This window comes from Gadus chalcogrammus, chromosome 18, assembly GCF_026213295.1.
Source record: "Gadus chalcogrammus isolate NIFS_2021 chromosome 18, NIFS_Gcha_1.0, whole genome shotgun sequence".
NCBI classification, from domain to species: domain Eukaryota; kingdom Metazoa; phylum Chordata; class Actinopteri; order Gadiformes; family Gadidae; genus Gadus; species Gadus chalcogrammus.
The window spans coordinates 2,511,964-2,534,280 of record NC_079429.1 but is presented as its reverse complement, the minus strand read 5'-3'; the positions used below and the strand labels follow the sequence as shown (position 1 = coordinate 2,534,280).

Below are 22,317 nucleotides of genomic sequence, written 5' to 3'. Positions count from 1 at the left end.
TACACCTTTTTGTCCGCCACGGAATAATGAGCGGATGTGAAACCATGCCGAAGAGGTCGTGGTCTAAAGCAACGACCTCTGGCGTGGATATCTCATGCCAGAGCACCATGTGCGCCAGGGTGCGGCGGGATTTCAACCCGTGTTCACCCAGCCTCAAATTCTTCCAGACTTCCATCGGTGTAGAGTAGATAATAATGAAGCTTGAGCAGTTTGCATGTAAATGCAAATTATGATGTTTTATGGTGGGGATAAACTGTGAATACTTCCTGGGCCCATTTAGCTGTTTGCAGTCTCTCTGGTAACACTACAGACTCTCTCTACGGAGTTCATCTGTTTACGGCTGGTTTATCAAATGAGCAAGTCAGCTTTCGCCTCTTTTGGGATGTTTCTTTTGTCTCTCCCTGGCAACTGGTTGCTATGCAGTTTCTGTTTCCAAGTGAGGGTTAGAGTTGATTGACCTTACTATTGGTTTTTCGATGCACTTGCTGTATGCTTCAGCATATCTCTGTATGCTCGAGCAGATCTCTGTGAGGATGTTAGGGGGGAAAGGGAACAGGGCGACAATGTGTTTAAACGTCAAGGCTGGACAGCAGGGGGATGTTGAGCCCGGCTTTGCACAATGGAGTAAAGTGTGTGTGTGCGTGTCACTGTATTGTAGTACGATAGCTGCCAAGGCTTTGGTAGATTAGCAGAAAATGTCACTCCGCCTCCTGTTGATAGTCTATCCTCTCTCCACCCTCCACCTCCTCCTGTCAGTCTGTCCTCCCTCCAACCTCCACCTCCTGCTGCCAGTCAGTCCTCGCTCCACCTCCTGCTGCCAGTCTATCCTCACTCCACCCTCCAGCTCCTTCTGCCAGTCCAACTGCTAAGCCAGTCCATCAAAGTCGGCTAGCTAGCTCGGCCTGTGAGCGAGGAAAAAGGAAAAGGCGGGAAGAACTTGCTCACCTGCTAACACGTCGAACAGAAACCGACCCCTGGAGGACGTTTGGGGGTACTGCACACGTCCCGTGTTTGCAACATGGGTGAACATTTTGGTTTAATTACAGTGGGGGAGCTAACTCACGCTCTGTTCGCAAACGAAGGTATTGGCTGTTGTTTATTTAGCATTTAGACTGGTTGTAGTGGACAGGCCTACCGAGCTCTGCTCGATGATGCGGTTTAGGTTTAATCAGACGACCCTCTTCTAATCCCAAATGCCTTACCAGGACAGACGTAATCCCTTGTGAGATTAAATTATTTTCGCTTTATATTATAGATTATAAGATTGCTGAGGGGATTGTTTTATGGGGGGTCGTTGGGGGATTGTCAACAGAAATGTAGAACAGAATGACTAACAATAGCAGTGGAAAGCATTGTTGAGTTTAGATGACCCCATCATCAACCCTATTTTCTCCCACCCGCCAACTGTTAAAGTTGAATATGACATTAACATTACAACATCACAAACTAAATATCCAAGTCTCTACATTTAAATGTTTCTTATTTGATCAATGGCAATTATTGAACAAAATATATATATATATACGCTGACCAGTATTTGTCGGTATTTGTAAACCACCAGATGATAGATATTAATAATTTCCAAAAGCAAACGGCTGTAGTCTCGAGGGAAAGTAATTGAAATGTGATTGGCATCAACCTTGTCCCTCTTGAATAATTATAAATGATTTAGGCATTACTGCCTGCTTTTTTCATGCATAATTCATTAACCTCCACCCCCACGGTGGTGTGTGTTTGTATATTTCTGCGTGCGTTTGCACGTGTGTGTGTGTGTGTGTGTGTGTGTGTGTGTGTGTGTGTGTGTGTGTGTGTGTGTGTGTGTGTGTGTGTGTGTGTGTGTGTGTGTGTGTGTGTGCGTGTGTGCGTGCGTGTGTGTGGTTGTGTGTTTCTATGCTCCCTCTGTCCGCCTGCCTGTGTGCAGTTTGCACTGGAAGGCGTCATATTGCGACGCTTCGTGGCAGTGGGGCACACTTGCGCTGACTCCATTCAGTGACTTCATGTTGTTAAATATTCCCTCTCTACTTCAGTGCATGTTTACGCTCTGGGAGAAGTAGCACAGTCCCCCATCGACACTGGTGGTGTCGTTATGGCAGCACTGGTCTGGTTTGCAATCGGACTTCGACCGAGAATTGCGTTCGTCTGGAGCATTTTGCAGCGGTGTGTGTTTTTGTGAACGGGGCTAAGCATACAGGGACATGGAAGTGTTATCGGGCTGTTTAGTTGAACGAACCACACGGAGCGCTGCAGAGGGAGAGAGAGAGGTCGAGAGAGAGTGACAGAGTGAGTGTGTGTGTGAGCGAGAGAGATAGAGAGAGAGAGGGGAGAGCGAGAGAACGGGGGAACTAGCAAGCAGCAGCAGCAGCAGCAGCAGCTGCTACGAAGAGACACCAAATGTGATGCCTGAGGTCTGAGGAGCGGAGATAAAGTCTGACGAAGGTAACATGATCTTTTTGGCTTGCGCCTTGTTTTTCTTGACCATTGCGTCTCGCTCGGCAGCCATTGTTTCCATGTGTCTTACCTATAAGAAAACCCGGCTGTGCGTTAAGGGTCTGGCGCGGCTGATCCATAACCTATTCCCTCTACTGGTCGCTGTCCAAGGATCACCGCCAGATAGCCACACCAAAAAAAACAGAGAGGATAAGATATTACTTGACCTTTGAGCTTCACTGAATATTGTATTGAACCGATATAACGGCTGAGATTATGCGTCTGTGGCATTGGTAAACGTTTTGGCTCTCCTTTGCCTTTGCATTGGATTGGATGATAGGGGTTATAAAGCAAACATGCCTGGGTCATTATTCCTATTTATAGATGCAAATTAAGTTGTTGACTAATGTAGGATAATTTGAGAGCTCATGACTTTTCACCATGTCTCTAGTAGGGATGGGCTTGAATGGACATTTGACTGTATTATCCTCTCGGACATAAGAGAAAATACCCATCTGGCTGGGGACAACATAATGCATCTTTATCCCAAAGGCGTGTTGTATGTTCACATTCTGTACCCTGCCGGCCAAATGTCCACAAGTGAAAGACATGATAGAAAGCTATTCTTTCTCGCTCTGAGGGTTTCTAGCCGGCATCTACCTCAGTTTGCAGAGCCTGCTGCTGTCTGACATCTGGTGCGTCTTGACAGGGACTTGTGCTGTAATGATATGTTTCAACAAAGCCTGTTAATCTCTTTAATGGCTGTTGGGTCTCATGGAGAACGCGTATTTCCCCCCTCTTGTCACCAAACAGTTTAAATGGAGAAGGACATTGTCTGTCTGGGTTGTGGTAAAAAACAAAATAATAATCATAATTCTGGGTTATGATATACAGCTGTACATGTTTTGAAATGTGTTTATGTAAATAAATACCTTCATGGTATTTCATGGAAAGCTTACAGTTTTGTTTTTTTGTTGCCCCCTCTGGTTTTATTGCATGCATGTTAATGCAGTGAAAACACATTTATCAGAATAATAGGGCTGAACACACTCAGATTTAGGTTGCGGTTCTTATGGTTTTTCATATGAGGGTGGAGATGACTGACTGTCTGAGCCTTTTCTATTCTGGTGCTTTAGTTGTCAGCTCTGCACAGATAAAAGGCGATCATCCTCAGAGCTTTTTCTCATCCCATCAATAACATGCACTGGTTCTGGCTGTTCTCTTCCCTCCCTTCTCTGCTCCTCACAACACATCTGCAACTGAGCAAGCGTACAATTTTACTCTATGATGTCAGTTGTGTGTGTGTGTGTGTGTGTGTGTGTGTGTGTGTGTGTGTGTGTGTGTGTGTGTGTGTGTGTGTGTGTGTGTGTGTGTGTGTGTGTGTGTGTGTGTGTGTGTGTGTGTGTGTGTGGACGGACTGTGCGTGCATGGACAGTGCACTGACTCTTTTCTTTGCTTATCTCGCTGCCCACAGGGCAATGACAAGACCTTTTTTTCCCTCCACAGCCCAGCTGAAAAACACATTCTCCCAATAACTCACCAAACCAAAGAACCGAAACATTAACAGTTTGCGACATGAAAATGTAGTATTCACGTAAAAAAAAAGAAGACCAAAATCAAATATTCATTTCAAGAAGCGAAAGTAAGAGGCTTCTATCGCGTGTCTTTCATTTCTAAAACTCTTCATCTAGTTACTGCGACCGAGTGAAGGCTGCGAGGCCTGGCGACGTTTCATTCATCCGGCCTTCCTCGGTCAAGCATTAAGCAGCCGACGACACATATTGCATCTCTGTATTAAAAATGGAAGCGATTAAGAGGGTTTTCAGGGCCACAGCGGGGTGGCCCTCTGCCGCCGCAGATACGGGAATGTCTGTTTTTGAATGTGTCAAGACAGTTGCTGTCCGCATGCGTCAGCCCGCCATGCCAGACTGCCTGAATGTTATCGCCGCCGAAAATGTGAGGCTCTCTCCCGCCGAGGACGTAAAGGTGTCGTGTTTTTTGGAGGGGGTTGTTTTGATTCATTTCCACCAAAGCGCTCAGGCAAATGGCTCCCCCTTTTATGCCAATTTAATCAGGAGAAGACGGAGGGAATCAGAAGAGCTCTCGCCTCGTGTCTCTGTCGCGGTATGGAGTGGATGTACACCTGTGTGCTGGGGCATGCTGCTTAAGTTCAATGTAGAGCCCCGTACAGCAATCATCTATGTTTTATAGAGTGGATGTAAGCTGTAGTGAAGTTGTGTTTTGTTCAGAACTCCCATCTGGACCGGTTTCTTAATCCTAAAGTAACAATACAGTCAAAGCGGCTTTAAAAAATGGATGAAAGCTGTGACGGTATCCTATTGACCTTTTGTAGTTTGAAGCACATAGATTCTGGAGATGTATTTATGGAAGGCTCCTGTCGCAAGAGGCACCTCAACCTAGGGCTAGTGATGCGACCGTTTAGAGTGACATTTGATTTGATTTGGATGGGATGCACTTACTTGTTTGTCCCCAAGGGGAGAACTGGGTGGGTCACCCGAGCACACGATAACGCTACACCACACACCAAAGTAATCAGGTAAAACAATGTGATGCACAGAGTAAGAAGTGTCACCATAACAGGGATAACAAAACCTACAAGAATATAACAGTGGAAGGCACAAATTGCTTCCTAAAAGCGTTGAGGTATTAAGAGAGGGTCACTAAAAGCCCTTGTCAGATTCCTAAATACCCTACGCAATGGGGGACCGTCCTGTTCCAGCACAGTATTTCCTTTCTAATGATAACATAATTATGGCAGGAGTAGTGAGTGCTTTGCGGCTTTTCCTCTCGTCTTTCCTGTTTTGTGTGAACCCACAAAAGGAAGGCAGGAAAGCTCCCGTGATCCGGCGTTCCGCTCTGTCAACCTTTCAGCTGCTGGTTGTTGACATTCATTGAGTTCCGATGGAGGCGTCTTCACTTTGTTATTCACCTTCTAAGCCTCCAGGCTAGATCTTGGCTTTTGTATTGTGTCCGCTGGCCTTTTCCAGCGCCGTCACTGCCCTCAGACGCTCGGATGTTATGTTCTTGTGTTTGTATCACAAAACCGCATTGTTAAGCTTTCTTTAGCTCCAATGTGGCGGCAGCTAAGAACTAAATAATGCCCATGTTTGCAGACCTGGGTCACTACTTGCCCATCTGTCTTAGCATGAAAGATGGAGTTGAAGGGTTCTTCAAATGGCGAAACGAGGAGCACAAACAAAAGATCTGGCTCGTCGTCAAAGGGCCTTTGTTCCCCTTGTTTTTCCTTTTCCCTTTTTACAGTTGCGACCGTTCTCTTGTACATGTGTTCATGCGTTCGTTCAGCGGTGCTTTTCTGCCAAGAGGATGTGTACAATGGATCGGGGGGGTGGGAGGGGAACTTGAATCTGATTGGTCGGAGAACGCGTCCTGTCAAACATCCCCCTGTTGTATCCGTCGATGCATATTTCAGGCAGAGTTGGTTCCAAGGTCTCCAGGATTACTGTCACTGGGGCTGCACTCTGTTGAATCGCAGCAGATGCTGGCAACCCGGTCGCATCAACAGATCCCTCTTTTTAAGATAAAATATAGTGAAAACATGCTGGCATGTACAACAGTTTTGCTGCCTTCCTTGCATCGCTCTTTATTGTCGTTCAGGATGAATGCTTCTTATCCTGGAATAAAAAAATTATTAAGTTAAGCGTTTGCAAGTGTGACCAGGGCATGGTTTTTCTTTGAGTCGTGACGCTATTTGTTCTGATCAAAACATTATGATTGGACGCCCAGAATGATCAAATGAGCATTTTTTGCTGATGTTTAGGGTATAAATCCCATATTTGTGGTTGCACAAGAAAATGAAATATTTTTAATGGAAATGTTTATTGTGGATCAGCGTCTGCCCCCCCCCCCAATGCGGTCAGTCATTGTGACAATACCACCACAAACTGCACCAACGGCTTTTCTGTCTCCATTAACTGATGGGGCTGCTGTGGCATCGGTTTGTATATTATTTTTGCATTGCGGCAAATAATAAAATGCCTCATAACTCCAGTTACGGTGTACACATTGACTCAGAATCTCGGAGGTGTGTTGCTACTGGCAGTACACAGCAATCTCCCCCATGTCTCTCCAAAAGTATCCTCCTTGTGTGGTGGTGACAGACACTGCGTGAGGCACTGCACCTAGCGAATCTGCCACTCTTTCCAACAGACTCCATCAGCCAATTAGGCAGCTGTGTCGGCCAGTCCCAGCTGTTGACTGCAGGCGATTATCAAGAGTATTCATCTTGGCTGAGAGCTCCGTCTCCGAGCCGAAGACAACAGCTATGGACCCACCCCCCCACCTACCCATTCAGACTATTTACTAGTGTCGTCGTGCAAGCAACGACCCCTGATCCCAGTCCCCCACCAACCACCACCCCCCCCAACACCAACTCCCTTAAGCCCCTGGCGCTTCTATATTTACAGTGACACGGCATACTTTCAGCCCTTCTACTGGCCCGGTTTGTGTGTGTCAATGCGTGTCCCTTTTTGGCAGCATTCTCCCTCCCTCATTCACCCAACATAAAAAAAGAGGCCGTAAACATCTGTTGCCACCATCAGCGGATTACAGAGAGCCTTGCTATTCGCCGTCAAAAAGCTCTGCATGTGAAGGACCAAAAAAAAGAGCGAGCTACACCTACATGCCCTGTGTGATACGCGTCGCCACCATGTCACCTCATAAATGGTTTACATATTCGACGCTGCGGCTGCCAGGTTTTTTTTATTTTATGGGTTCTGTTAAGAGGAGTTGCCGATGAAACGCCAGTGGACTCTGACATCTGTGTAGCTCCACTGTTCTCCCCATGTTCGCTGCTTTGTTAAGAGGGCCAAGACGGGCCCCTGCGACGTTAAGGGCCTGTGTGTTGACTTCGTTATAGTCCGCAGACACGTCTCTGTCCGTCCGCAGCATAGGGAGCACATTGTTGTGCACAGCCTCTTCAAACTCCCTTTTTTGTGCCGAGCGTCGGGGTGTGACAATGGGTGTAGGAGTTGGGGGAGAAATCATCTTATGAACACTCGCATTGTCTCCAGCTCTGGAATAAGCTTGTACTGAGTTGTGAGCCAAGTCTGTGTTCAGTGCTTCCCTCTGGTACTGACTGCTGAGTGAGATGATAAGGAGGAGAAGAGAGCTGCACATTGTAATGCCACGTAGAATTAGGGACTACACGTTTCAAATAATTAGCGGTAAGTCTTTGAAAATTGACTTGTTTTGTTTGTCGTGAACTCAAGTCTGCTGTCGAATGTGGGCCTCAGTAATGGTTCTGCTGTTATTGTGCCATGGCCTTATTATTTGATATTTGCAAAGGCAAACGGAGAAAGATGTGGTGTTTAATATCATCAAGCTTTATTGATGGTAAACAAGCCCACCACATTTTGTTTTTGAGAAAATGTGGTTAATCATAATAGTAGCAAGAAGCCCATTGTTTATATTGAGTGTTCAATCCAGAGACACACCTGCACTATTTTACTTTCTAAACCCATTCCTGAAGTGTTCAAATTCTGAATCTGCCTTTTAATAATTGTAATTTAGAGTTCTCTGTGTGCGGTAGGGGTGTGCCAAATAATCGTCATGACGATGCATCGCGATTCTAATTTTCACGATCTACTGCATCGATTGTTGACGCCAAGAATCGATTATTAATTTTAAAAAATGAATAATTAAAAAAAAAAAAAAAAAAAAATTATTTTATTTTTTTATATAGTTTTATAAAGCCTATTCACTTTTTGTGGCATCAGTTTGTCCTCTTATGTTTATGAAATGATATTGTTGTTATAATGGCAGCTACTTCCAAAAGGGGAAATGTTTGAATGTTTTCATTTCATTGGTTTAAAGGACCACTGAGGCCATGTAAACGGCACTGATTATCCTTATTTTGTTATTTTAAGTTTTAAAGATCCTTAGCACTTCTTGTCAGTGTATCCAGTAATAGTCGTTTCAATAAATACAGCTATGTATGAATTGAGTTGCTTTGAGTTATCAATTGAACACACTATCCAGATCATACACAGCCAGTCAGCCACTGCTAATGGCTTAATTCTTTTTTATCAGTGTTCAGTGAAAATTCGCAATGCATCGCAATAATTCAAGTATCGCGATGCATCGTGATAGAATCGCATCGTGGCATGTGAATCGTGATACGAATCGAATCGTGACTTCTTTGGCAATACCCACCCCTAGTGTGCGGGCTCATTTGTATTTGGCGTTTGAACAAGTGTAGAGCCTAATCCACAGCTCCCAGGCCTGGTGTCCCCAGCTCCAGTGGTGTATCATCCTAGTAGTAGCACGAGTAGTTCATACTGAGAACACAACCAAAGCAACGCATGACCAAAAGTATGTTAAATTAAAGGGGAAATGTTGAACATTCATGGAAGCCACAGCCAACATAGTTTTATAGACCGGAACCTCAGCGTTTAAGAACGATCAAACACAGTATTTCGGTGAAATGTTTATTTTCGGTTTGAATACACTCAAGTCTTAGAAAAAATAAATGTCTTATAAAAAAAAAAGGGGGGAATCTGGACGGTCGTAATAGCAGCTTTCTTGAGACGAGGTCTGTTTTTAGGGACTGGCCATTGGTCTGAGGCTCAACCTCTCGTCACCATAAAATGTGTTTCATCCAGCGAGTTCATTGTGTTAGCAGTGAGAACAGAGAGGCCCTGTTTCACTCGGTCTAAAAATACCCCGAGCAACCTCTGCCCAAGAAGGCAAGGATAAATAACACAAATCAGCCTGGATACACATGCACACACGGGCACATTAAAATGGGCTGCTTCGGGCCCGATGTACTTATCAAGAGAATGAGTAGTCAAGCCTAACCAGGCTGATTATGGGGGAGTCGTTTGGAGCACTCTGGACACAGACCCCTTCTGTGAGCAGCAGGTATTCATGTATCCAATATGAACTAATGAACACCCTCTCGGGCGGTTTCATTGGCTCGTGCCCCGCGTCTCAATGGCTTATCAGACATGTAACAATTCGATGCTGATGGCTACATCGTGTCCAGCCCTTGGAGTTGAAAATCTTTTGGATGCTCCCTCCTTCACTCCTCTGGATTCGCCCCCCAGCATGTCTCCCTAAATATGAGATTAAAGAAATGAGCCAAAGTGCCTTGATGGCTGCCCCAAAGAGGAACTAGTGAGTGCCGTGCAGGACTAAGGTGCCTTTTAAGGTCAGGTTCTCCGGGGTCGTCTACGGGGGGCCAGAGTGATGGCTGCAGCTCAATGCCGACTAATTAGTGGCTAATTGGAATCCAGCAGAATGACCAGTGTACCCTATTGGCATGTCTGTGGAATTCATTACATCGCCCTCCCTGAAGGAGCACAGCGGGAGAAGACTTGAGGAAGAGCGGGGCCTTGTCTTCATCGTTCGCTCCATCTCGAGTCATTGGCCCAGGTGGGCAGTGGGTGGTTCACTTTATACCTGCCTCTTTTTCATCCAAACACCGCGACAATGCTGTATCCGCTGTCAATTTAATCTACAGAGTACACTGAAAATGTTATTTCCCTACTTCAGGAGTGAGTGAGGATATTATGGGGGACTTGGCCGAATGAGGTGCCACCACTACCATACTTTTCTGCAACGTTTTACTGGCGTAATGGATGGGATATCCGACGGTGACTAGGCTTGTTATGTAGTGCTTTAAACTCCATCCTTATCCTTTTCTACTCCTTCTCCCCCCCCCCCACGATCCTCCTGCCATGACTGCCGGCTGACTGCAGGAGCATAAATGCTCCATTCACCTCCAGTCGCAACGAATATGATCAGAACCTGTTAAGGGGCCAGACTTGCATTACAAATCACATTACAGTCGTGACTTATTTGAAAGTAATGAGAAAAGCCACTCGCTAGCACTCAAGACATCCATTTTGAGGGAAGCATCCCTATTTCCCCGGAGTGTGCTTTCCGATAACTCGTGAAAAGTAGATGAAATGGTTTCAAACTGCTTTGGCTGTGCTGCCTGGAACCCCTGTCCAAAAATGGTGTGTGTGTGTGTGTGTGTGTGTGTGTGTGTGTGTGTGTGTGTGTGTGTGTGTGTGTGTGTGTGTGTGTGTGTGTGTGTGTGTGTGTGTGTGTGTGTGTGTGTGTGTGTGTGTGTGTGTGTGTGTGTGTGTGTGTGTGGTAAGCGGTAAGCATGCAGGTTAATAGCGGCAGAAGGTAGTTTCTGCACATATGGATGTTAAATCGGTTGGCAGCACCCTGCGACAGGGTTGGGAAATTAATCGAGCTTTGATCGTGATTTCGATTTCAGCGTCAAACGATCACAAAACTAACATAATCGAGTTTTGGATTGTTGTTGTTATTATTATATATATATTTATATATTCTTTTTCTCTAAATGTTTTATAGAAAGTGCAGAACAGCTGGATACGTACATTATTTTAGATTTCAACATTTTCTATTTTGACAATTTTTGTGTATTTTCTTAAGGCGAAATTTCAAAGCTTTCAGTTACAAAATGTTTTTTGGGAGAGACATGCTGAATAAATACATCATGTTTTCAAACTCAAAAATAATTGCTTGAATAATCGTGATTTCAATATTAACCAAAATAATCGTGATTATGATTTTTTTTCCATAATCGAGCAGTCGTTGAGCCGGGGACCGAGACACCCTGTGCCGGTTGGGTCTGGCCTTGTTTGCTGCAGTATGCTAAGGCATTCCTAACGGCTCATTTCTCACTTGCACAATGGTTACGGCAGCGGCCTCACTGCGGTGCGAGCCGAGGCAGTAAATCTTGTCCAACTTTCAAGATCGGCAGAAAGCTAGACTCCCTCAACGTAAAGCATTTGTTATTCATTAGTGTCTTGGGACGGGAGGTTTTAGGGAGAACAGATGCAGGCTAAATGCTTGAGCTCTCATTCATTGGGAGACGGCGGATTTGAAGCTTTTGCTAAAGAGATGGGGGATGATCTTGTCACAAGAACTTGTCAGTTCTCGGAGCCCAGAGAAAAGAACATCTGCAAATGAAATACTAGCTTCGGTAAACAAAAGACAATTGGGAGCTTTGGTGAATGATGGAGTTGGGTATGAGTTTTGCAGATTGACAGGTTTTCAGACCACGTTACTTTGAGGTCAGAATACACCAGTTTGATCTAGGAGAGATGGTGGAGAGAGGCATTAGAAATAGGGTGTCTCTTCTTATCAGGGCCTTTTGTTCTGGCACATCCCCCCCCCCCCCCACCCTCTACATTACCTCCAAGGTTGATCTTTGAGATCCTGATTGGAAATTTAATTTTTAATGCAATTCAATACCCGACACCGAGGCCCAGACAAGAAGATTTAAATTTGAGAAGTGTTTTCAAACATTCGTCTAAGCATTTTCCCTGTCTTAGCAGATTGAAATTGTGGTACAACCATTTTGAATAGCACTTTAGTGTTTCCCAATGCTCGTCTTTTGCTTTAATACGAAATAACTTCTATCATGATGAGTAATTATAACTTTTAGACATATTTGATTGCACATTATTGTACCGACAGAGGTATCTATTTGTCTGTATCTGCACTATTCTGTCCATTTGGCTGCTGTAACACATGAATCTACGTTCAGGGGATTAATAAGTCGTTATCTAATTTTGCCTTGGCAACAAAGCCTGAATACATAAATGGGGGAAATAATGTGTGTTTCTGAATCACAAGAACCATACAGGATTAATTTCCCATTGTTTAATATTCTAAAAGCCAGATAATATTATGTCAAATAAACGCAATATTTATAAAAAAAGATCATCAAGATCACCTCCTAATTCTGTCAATTTTAAGATTCACTACCGCATTCTGAAGCTTTTCCTCCTACTTAAATTAGATATTTTGCATTTGTTTGATAAGCCTAATTCATACAGTATTATGGAAGCTTTGATTAGACCCCTAACAGATCAAACTTAATAACTCCCTGCATGGATATTTAGTATTTTCTTTTCTTGCATCATGGTTAGGGTAACCCTTGTAGAATTCAGAAGCAAGCGCAGAAAAACCATGAAACAAGCTATATTTGAAGGTGTTGACCAAATGGTTCTGCTTATTGATGTGGGATGTTTATTAAGAAAACAGTCTGCAAGTAGGTTGAACACATAATTGAGTATTCCTTGTTTAACTTAATTATTAAGCGAGTGATAACTTCCTTAACCCATGGAAATTCAATTCAAATGATGCTCTGTGGGTTGCATTTAATTTACCCTCATTAACAACATAATTAACAATAGGCAATCCGTTTCAGAGGATCCACAATAAACTTGTATTTCAATCGTCTTTTAACACTTGTATCTAAAGTGACTTCCAGGTGAGACTTATTATAATCAGAGCATACACTCAATATTGCAGCAACCACAACAACTATACGTGCTGCAGAATTGCCTAGAAACGACTGAACTGAATGGAGGGTACCTCCAGGGATCCAAACATGTGTTGGTAACTAGATTCTTGAACTATGGTAAGGGACTTTTCCTGTAATTCTCTTTTTTCGGATTGGATGCCAGCGTGTTTTTCATGTAAAGATAACACTACACCGCACCCATTCCACAGGCCTAATTACAAGCTACCGTGCTGTTTCAGGGTCATTGTTTTTCACATGATTATACCCAGCACCGTATTGAATGCAGCACAGGAGTCAGATCATCTCTGGATGACAATGGTGGATGGAACCGTCCCCTCCACCAAGAAACAGCCCGCATATTCTTGATTGCATGACAATTAGGAGAATTATATCCCCACTAAACACAGACGGGACCAGGATTCGTAAACCACCACTGCTTGTCCTTGCCCATGCGACCGAGTCTGGTGACTCTAGTTTCCGCTGTCGTGTCAAAAGAGGCCTCACTCTGTTCGGCTTTTATCTTGGATCTAACCCTATTTCCCTGTGGTTGCCTTCGTAGAAAAAAGGACGAGCTGCCAACGGTGGAGAGGGATCTGGGCTATGGTTCTGCCCAGTGGAATGTAGCGCCTTGCTGCCCTCAAAGCACGATTCAGAGACCTGCTGACCGGCACCTCATGGTGAGTCATCTCTCAGGTTTCCCTAGCGGGGCCGTTCTCAATGCTCCCTTTTTAAAGGTAAATCTTAACACAGTGCTCAAGTGTAGCAGTGTGCCAGGGAGCTGGGTTGTGGTTCTGCCCATCAAGTGTTGATTGACAGTGGTTTCTCGATGGACTGCTGCTACATTGACGGACTACTGCTACATTGACAACTATTCAATTTTTGTCCCCTGGATCTCATTCAGAATTCCTGCATTCTTAAATTCCCTTTTTTTCCATGTTAAGCTTCACCTGTGGCAGAAGAGAAAAATATAAGACGCAAACCATAAAACCGAAAATAAATAATATATAATTTTTTTAATGACCTTAGCTGGAAGGGTTTCCTGTTGGAAGGATTGTATGCTGCATAATAGATGGGGTTTACCGAGCTAAGCTCCATCACCGATGAGGTGTTGCACTGCTCAGTCCTCAGTGTGATTCTATTTTTCTAACCAAGATGAAGGTGAAGTTTTCATCAAAGCCGTGAGTCGAGAATGGTCTTATTTCGGCTGATCGATGTGTCGACTCGGGGGCCACATGTAATTATTCTCCGACTGGCCAGCCATGAAATTGTTGTTTGCCTTCGAAATGGATACAAAGCCGATTTTCTGGAGAAGTTTTTCGGGGACACAGCCTGAGCCTCCTTCTGGGAGACGAGGACGAGGACGGGGACAGAGGACAGCAGTGCTGCAGCGCCTAATGACTGTTACTATGGCAGCCAGGGCAGCAGCAGCAGCCAGTAAGATAATTGCCTTGGTTTGGTAAATAAGACAGTAGTTCAAAGGAGACCCCTATGAGAAATTGAATGGGCTGTAAAAACTCTAAATATACATTACCGGTATTGTTATTGTTTTGTGCAAAGCAGATGATACTTGTTCTGTTGGCGGGCTAAAGCGGTGCGGGGCGTGAAGTGGCATGGCAGTATGCAGAGTGACAGTTGCCGTCTTCCCATGTATGCAATTGAGGGGGACTGGAGCACAGCAAATGAACTGCAGGCGCGGTCCGGTTGAACCCGTTCTCCCCTCTCAGAGAGGCTAACCGCGGAGAACGCCGCTCTCAGTTCTTGGCAGAAGGCAGCGATGCTAATGCTTTGTCTGACTAAAATGCCTTCTGACCGTTTGACACTGGCTCCTCTCGCGTCGTGAATCGCCCGCGACCCATAGCTGCTAGTGCACAAAGGAGCCGCGCACAGTGAGCCATGTGTAGGGGGAGCCTACATTACAGCCCAAACCATAAACCGACATACAATGCATTCCTCCCATTTCCAAAGGTCATGAAAGGACTTTCAGAGTGGTCTATTCTGTGTCGATATTGACAAAGACCCTATATTCTCCGTACATTGTATGTCTTGAGAAAACCTCCCCCCCCCCTGATTTAGTCTTTTTGTGCAGCATTCAACCCCTTGGATGGCCAACAACCTTCTGGTTGTCCGTCGACACGTTCCACCTCCTGAGTTACTGCACAACCCGTCACGCCCCATATGGCTTTGAATAAATACATTTTACCGCATAATATACGGATACTGTATACAGACCTCTGGCAGAAGGCAAGGGCCAGGAGAAGACGGACTGATCCCTGGTTGCCTTTGATCCGTATTGCTGGCTCTTGCAGTCTGTTGTTGCTCTGGCGTGATTCCTGCTCTAGCAGGGAGTGCGACTAGGAGGTAGATACGAAGCGGCAGACTCACTCAGTGTCAATGTCACGTCATTGACACTAGCATTAGCTCTCTTTGTGATGTGCAATGGACTTCTGCAGAGCCTTGGCGCTGGCGGGGCTGTGTAACCCAATACTTTTTTATTTCCGTAAGCATCCCCCACAAACAGTATTTAACCGGGTGGATGTTTTACAGTTTCACGGTAATCTTCCCCGTTTTTAGCTACGTGCGAAGGAAGACCATGTAATGAAGCATCATCAAGCCTAAGATGTCATTGAGGTTGATTATTGGTGTTGGGTCGGTGAAGGGGATCTGAGGAGAACGGTTGTTCCCCGGAGGGGGGTTGAGGGCTGAAGGGGTTGTTAACTCTAGTCCGCAAATACCAGGGATTTCCCCAAGCGCCAGCTGCACATCTGAATGGCTGATGGACTACCCACCACTATTGGGTGCTGCTGTCTTGGTTCTTATTCATATTTACTCGAGATTTCGGTAAATAAATAAAGCCTTTTGATGATACACACATTGTATATGTATAGTTTCACATAACAGGGCTTTGGATAGGCTAGTGTGAAAACCAGATCTTATTTTTTACCTTTTTTATTTTAATTTTAATTTGACTATTGCCCAAAATGGGCAAGCAGTGAACAAGGCGATTTTGTTATTATGTTCTGAATGAGATGTTAGTTTCTGGAGCGGATCAGCGGTGAAGATTGAGTTACAAGCCTTCAGGTCCATCCCTATGAATGTTACCTGGCAGAGGTATCAGTTGACAGGTTTTAGAGTTGGAAATAGTGTAACTCTCCATGGGTCTTGGAAGATTAGCCGTGCTTGTTCTCGTCTTCCAAAACTCTTTCTTTCTCGGTTAGCTTTTTCAAACTGCTATTTGTTGTAGCCTTATACACAGCCCTAAAGTCTGCGCTGACAGTTTTGATGGATCAGATTTGGCGAGGTAAAGTAACGAAGAGGGAGTGCGTGGACCTGCTTACTCTCCTGTTTGTTCGCGGTTCAGATCCATCTTGCTGCCTCCGCCGTTCAGCTGCTGATGTGACTTAGTTCCTGCTGTAGCAGATGGTGCAGAGAGGAGGTAAATCTGCACCTCCAGGCTCTGTCGTTCCCAATGTCAACCCGCTAAAGCTGGCATTGGCTTTCTCATGATGCACCGTGCATCCCTGGGGGGCTCTTAATACTACCGGGGCGGCGGTCTTTGTTCTAAATCCCGAAAGGCTCAACGCTGTCACTCACGTGAATTCTTTAAAATGTACATCGTCATTTCCAATTGATCCGATGTATGGACGGAGGTGACATTAAGTGAAGGCGGTGTTTTGGGTGAACGCCGCCTGCTGTCCGTTTATGTTGAATTGGTTCCTTATGGCTCCTAAGCAGCACTGAGCGGGCCCTTCATAGGCCATCATGGGCCCCAAGCTTCGCGCTCACACTAAGTGCAAAACCGACTGGTCAACTCTGGCATCCTGTGACAACTGATGAGAATTCATTCCAATTACATTTAGATTTAGTGCTTGCATTTAGGGCATTTAGGAGAGGCTTTTATCCAAAGCATCTTACAATTGTTTACACACGTATACAGAAGAGCCAAGCAGGCAAGTATTACACACATTTATATATATATATACACACATCAACAATTCAAAGTTATAGTACAATCACATTTTTACAACCAATTGGATGATTGATCTATTAAAGGTGCCGACGACTTCTCGACGCCTCTAAAAATACAGAGGCGTAGGATACAATTGACCCAGATTATTGTCGAGAGGGTTGTAAAACCGTTCAAAGCAATTTGTCCACAATTCTTTAGCCTGACAGCTCATTTATTTATTCAAAACACTGAAGACTTCAAGCCTTGTAGTCGTGGATGTCCCTGCATATTCACAAGTTAAAAAATGTAGTGTAGCCTTTTACTCTATCAACACCTCACCATATGGAATAGTGTTACCTACTGCTTTTTTCTTCTGTTTAAATAGGCCAAGTTTAATTGAATGAATGTCACCTCATTATTAATCCCTATTAATTATTTACAAATTCTCCACCCTCATTGCGTTTCATTTTGGCTTACTGAAACGATTGATACAGCGTGGTATTGCATCACATTCTGGCTTTGCTGAAACATTTGATACATCTTTTTATCGAATCAACGGATTAATTCAATCCCATGACTGGAACACTAGAATGACAAGTTATTTATTACTTTGGGTGCTTTTATTTTTGGTTTTTCCCGCCAATGCCTGCCAGAACAAGCATTGTGTCATCAAAAAAAGATACCAACGACTACACAGTGTTTTGAAAGTTGATTATTTGGGATTGTTTTGCCTGGATGAGTACACCTCAGTCATTGAAGCCATCATGAACTCGTCCATATACCAGATTATTATTAGAGAGGCAAATGGATAGTGTTACCGACGTTCTGTCTGACAATAATTGGTCCAATCAAGCCACCCGCGTTCCCAAGCATGCCATGCAAATCTAAAACTGGATGGCTCGTGGGGAATAAAACAACATTGTGTTTGTATAAAAGTAAATGTCCAGATACTGTGGCTGGACTGAGGCTGTACATAAACACATTCCCTGGAGCTGAATCAAAATTCAGCTGAATGTGCGATTAATGGTTTAACAGATGACCTGCATGTTTAACCTTCAACAACAACTGTTGTAATAGCTGTGGTGGAGTCAGTTTTGCGTTTTTTTACATGTGGTTTGATTAAAATAGAACTTGATGACAACCACACTTCTCAGTTTATGTATTTTGATCGGAAACCCTTGCATTGAAAAAAGGCTTAATTTCCTTTCCATGTCACTGTTTATTTGAGTCCTCGTTGAGATGGTATTCGTTTCTTTGGCGAAATGTATCTGGTTTTATTTTGTTCTCAAAAAGTTGCTATTCTAAGTGGTAGTTTCAGAACCCAATGTGTTTTTAAGGGATCCTTCACAACTGCCATCCAAAAAACCATTTCCTTCAATGTATTCCCTTGAAAAATGACATGCCCATTATAACTTCAGCAAACGCTTTGGAAAACCAGTGTTAAGCAACACGAGGTATTACATTTCCAATGCTTGCAGTGGTGTTCCTGTACCTCTTCCTGTTGTCAGAACAGCCACAGCGGCAGGGAGAAAGGCAGCTCTGCTGTGAGGTGTAATATGTAACACGGAGACACTGGTAAGCTGGAGAAAGGCCTGCTCATGTTACTAACCTACTAATGAGCAGGACTGAGGGAGCAAGCGACCAACTGGCGCTGTTAACAGTCTTTTTCATCTGTCACATTTCAAGTACACAGTGTTTTTTTTTTGTTTTTTTTTACCTCTCCCCGATTGCATGCATGGTTCCCCTAAAAGCCCGCCTAATTGTAACGCAGGCCATTAAAACGGTAGAGGCTGGGTTGAATGCTGGATGTGTTGCTTAGTTTTTGGACTCTGTGGCATGCGATGGAAGGCAGCTGCCCTGGCTTTGCGCTGTGATTTGCTCACTGAGGAGGAATCAAACATTCAGCAGATTCAACAGACTTGGGGCTGTTAATTTTATACATGATCACTTACAGGGACACAGATGACAGATTATTATTATTTTTTTTAAATGTGAGAGTGTAATGGTATGTTTAAGTCTGCTTATTAATCGAGACTGGGCAGTGGCTTCACCCTAACGCTTTGTAGAACAACATTAAAAGGGCTCTTCCTTGATCTGAAAGATGCAGCGTTCTTAGAAGTCAATTGTCCGTCGACCATCATTGTAGCATAGATGTTGTTTTGAACTACAGCCGCAGTGGACCGGCCTTAAGACCTTTTGAATGCTTGTCTTTATCCCTCACAGAGAAGGCAGGCTCCAATAGACATTAAGGTCAGAGAGTCTGTTCTAATGCGCAAATAAGAAGCATGAATAAAATGTGTTGCGAATCTGCATTCAAGTAGAGTCTGGACTGAGCCAGACCCCCATTATAATCACATTTTCAACACTTTCCCCTTGACGCTCTTTGCATATTAATAGTATGGGCAGACAATGAAAAATTGTTTTGCAGTCTGGGAACTTTCAGTGTCAGAATTGGACAGAAAACGTTTCCGAAACCAGGTCAGGTCTACACTCGAATAATTTAGTACCTACAATATATAATAAATTTAATAAAATGTATTATTGAGCAGCTTATTGAATTACTTCGAACCGTTCTTGACTTGAGCTGGGGTACATAATTTTCTGAAAGTCGACGCAAGCCCGAATCTTCATTTGGTTATGAAAGACCCTACAACACATTAAGGTTGAATAAACTCTGTGAAATGCTTTGCATCTTAAAAAGTCCTTGGTATAGATGGGCCACGTAAAGGTGAATATTCTGCCAGAGACGGAGCTAATCAGAGCCATCTGTGTATTGTTGGGGGCTTTGAGGGAATTCTTTAAACCAAGATCCCACTGGGAGCATGTATGCACAGGTTTGTTGAGGCCCACTCCTCCCCTCTTATCTCTGCCAGCCATCATTGACAGCTGGGTCCAGCCCTCCTCTTCCTGCCCTATCCCCCAGAATCCATTAAATGGATTCAAAACAAAAAGATGGCAGCCGGCACGGTTGCTCCAGCCAATGGATAACCGGATATGTGGAGTGTCGTTTGTCAGCCTTTTTAGAGCGCTTCTTGGATATTTGTGTGGACGATTCTGACCTAATTTCAGGTAAATGGGTTTTGCTCTCGAATAAGTAGGCCTTTCGGCCATACCCATCGAGAGTATATATAAAGTATGTATGAAGCACATAAACGTTTTTGGTCCTGCATGATGATAATGATATAATGATAACCAGGCATAGAAATACATCTGTTGAAAAAAAATGCTTTCTTTTTATGTTGTTTTTTTTCCCAGATAATAGTACAATATTATATGGTCAAATCATATGTAACTTACATAAAATATAGTTATTATAAGCTTATATCATGGCAATGATTATGAAACTGCCATCAAACAATGACAGTGCCACTTGTGATGTCACTAAAATTGCAATATTTCTTTATTTTCAAACGGCTTGTAATGGCAAATAACACTCACACCTGGCGGCATAATATCACCCCTTTAATCCAATACGTTGCCCCTCATTTAAAAAAGAATAATGCAGTAGATCCCATTGAACAGTCTGCCTACTAGCCTTCACTTATATAACTTCTGTCCCACTGTCGATTTTTGACAGTGTGTGTCAGGCTTACACAAACCGTCTGAAGAGGGCAACAGAACCCAGCGTTGTATTTTTTCATCTGCTGTTCCGGGCCTGGCACGACCCGCCCCTGGTGGCTTACGTAAGCCCATCCATAGACTGGCTCTCTTATGTCCGGCTCTGACCTTTGGGAATGGTTCAAGGGACTACAGGTATTTCCCTCCTCTGGCAGAGGCTCTGCTTTCCCTGGCTGGGCAAAGGGATGCGGCTACTGGCTGTCAATCTTAATCATTGCGTCTGACTGCCTCTTTATCTCAACAAGCAGCTGTTTCACTGCATTACTGACGGAGGAATATCATACAGGGATGAATGTATTAGGTGTGTCTGTCCGTCTGTCTGAGTGTCTGTCTGTGTCTGTGTGTGTGTGTCTGTTTCTTGGAATCTCGGTGTGTGTCTTGGATTCTGGATTTATTCGCACAGATTTGCGTGTTCTAACGGAATCAGTGCTAGGGGCTTAGGACTAATCACAAATGTCTTATAATTACATCACATGAAAACATTGCATGAAAAGAAAGTAATTTCATTCCGTGTACCACACAATTGATTAGGATCCTAATTTAAGCCATTTTATGACGCAGTTGACGGGGCGCATTTCAATTGAACGAAACCGTACGTAAGATTGAGCAATCTTGGCTCTTATTCTTTTACTTTCATCTTGTGTTCGATTTGAAGTAAACAACTGTCGGCCGTGATATTGACACACGAGGAGAGGGAGGCTAGATTGTAACAGACATTTATTGATATACGGCAATAGTTCTGGCTATCAGATGGCCATCTAAGGTCGCTAGCTTAACACCTTGGATTGGATGTATTTCAGTCCGGCTCTTCACTGACAGCATTCATCCAGCATGCTATGCTAAAAGAGCAGGTTTACAGGCTAGATGTTTTTATCCTGTTTTCCCCCCATTTTTACGCTTAATACGATTGGGGTCATCATCACACCACGTTGCCAGGATTACCACTCTTGCGAGCTGCATTAGCTTTCCTGAGGAGTAAATGGATGAAATATGTCGACACAATCCCACTCTCCAGTCTCTTGATCCTGTTGAAAATGGCAGCTGATCATACTCGAAAGAGGGCCTTATTGGCGAATTGTCTGTTACTCAAATGTATGATTGTTGGAGTGTGTTGCATGTTATGTATGCACAAGGAGCTGACATCCTCAGGTATTCTATGACCTGGAGGACAGGTCTTGGTGTTAGCTCCCAAAATGCCTGAAGGCAAGGTGAGGAAACAAGGAAAACAGAAGGAAAGGAAAATAAACGATTAATTAACTTGCAGTCACCTTGTCACCCGCATTAACAATTTAATATTAGTTATTATTTCCACATGAAAAATGTAAATCCTAGGCGTATATTTACTGGATTTATTCAGATTTTAGCAAAAGTTCTGTGTGAGCGTAAATATGATGGTGGCGGTGTAAATAATGCAACAAGGCTGGACAAATGTATTCGACATTCACTATCCTCATGCCTCACACAACGTGACCTACCTTTAACAAAATCCCGCTCCCGGCCATGTTGGCATAATGCATGACGTTATTTCCCCAGATGTTGTCGGAATAGGAAACCCAACTATTGTAAACATCGCCTCTGACATCGGATCTGTTTTTCTCCGTCTTTGTCGCGCACCAGGTGGTCGAGGAGTGGGCAGAAACTCATTTGGTCCGCACCAAAAGTCATTACATTTGCCCTTCTGACTTATTGTCACCATTTGTGATCTTTAAGTAGTTTCTATTTCCAGCTGCTTTGTTGGACTCGGGTATCTCATTGATCTGAGCATTTTTTTTGGTTCCTGCGGTTTTAAATCTATGCCCCCTGAATCTTTGATGGCCCCGTGTCCACCAGCCTTTTGGTTCTTGCCGGAAAGTTGGAGAAGCAGACCCCTGAGACGTTCTTTCGAAAGTCTCCCCGTATTTTAACACCTCCACTGAGTAACTGTTGACAAGGAGGTAGCACGTTTGGTGTGGTGTTCTCACTAAATCGCAAGCTGTATCTTTATAGTTATATTGAA

The 22,317-nt window shown here is 44.0% G+C and overlaps 1 protein-coding gene across 1 annotated transcript in view; it reads left to right on the top strand.

The window, feature by feature from the left end:
• The first annotated feature begins 1,961 nt into the window (after positions 1-1,961).
• The window catches only part of tanc2b (tetratricopeptide repeat, ankyrin repeat and coiled-coil containing 2b), a 109,110-nt gene continuing 88,754 nt past the window's right edge, over positions 1,962-22,317 (top strand). The window contains 2 exon segments of the mRNA XM_056577589.1: positions 1,962-2,436; positions 13,317-13,434. The gene's annotated coding sequence lies outside the window, so the exon portion shown is untranslated.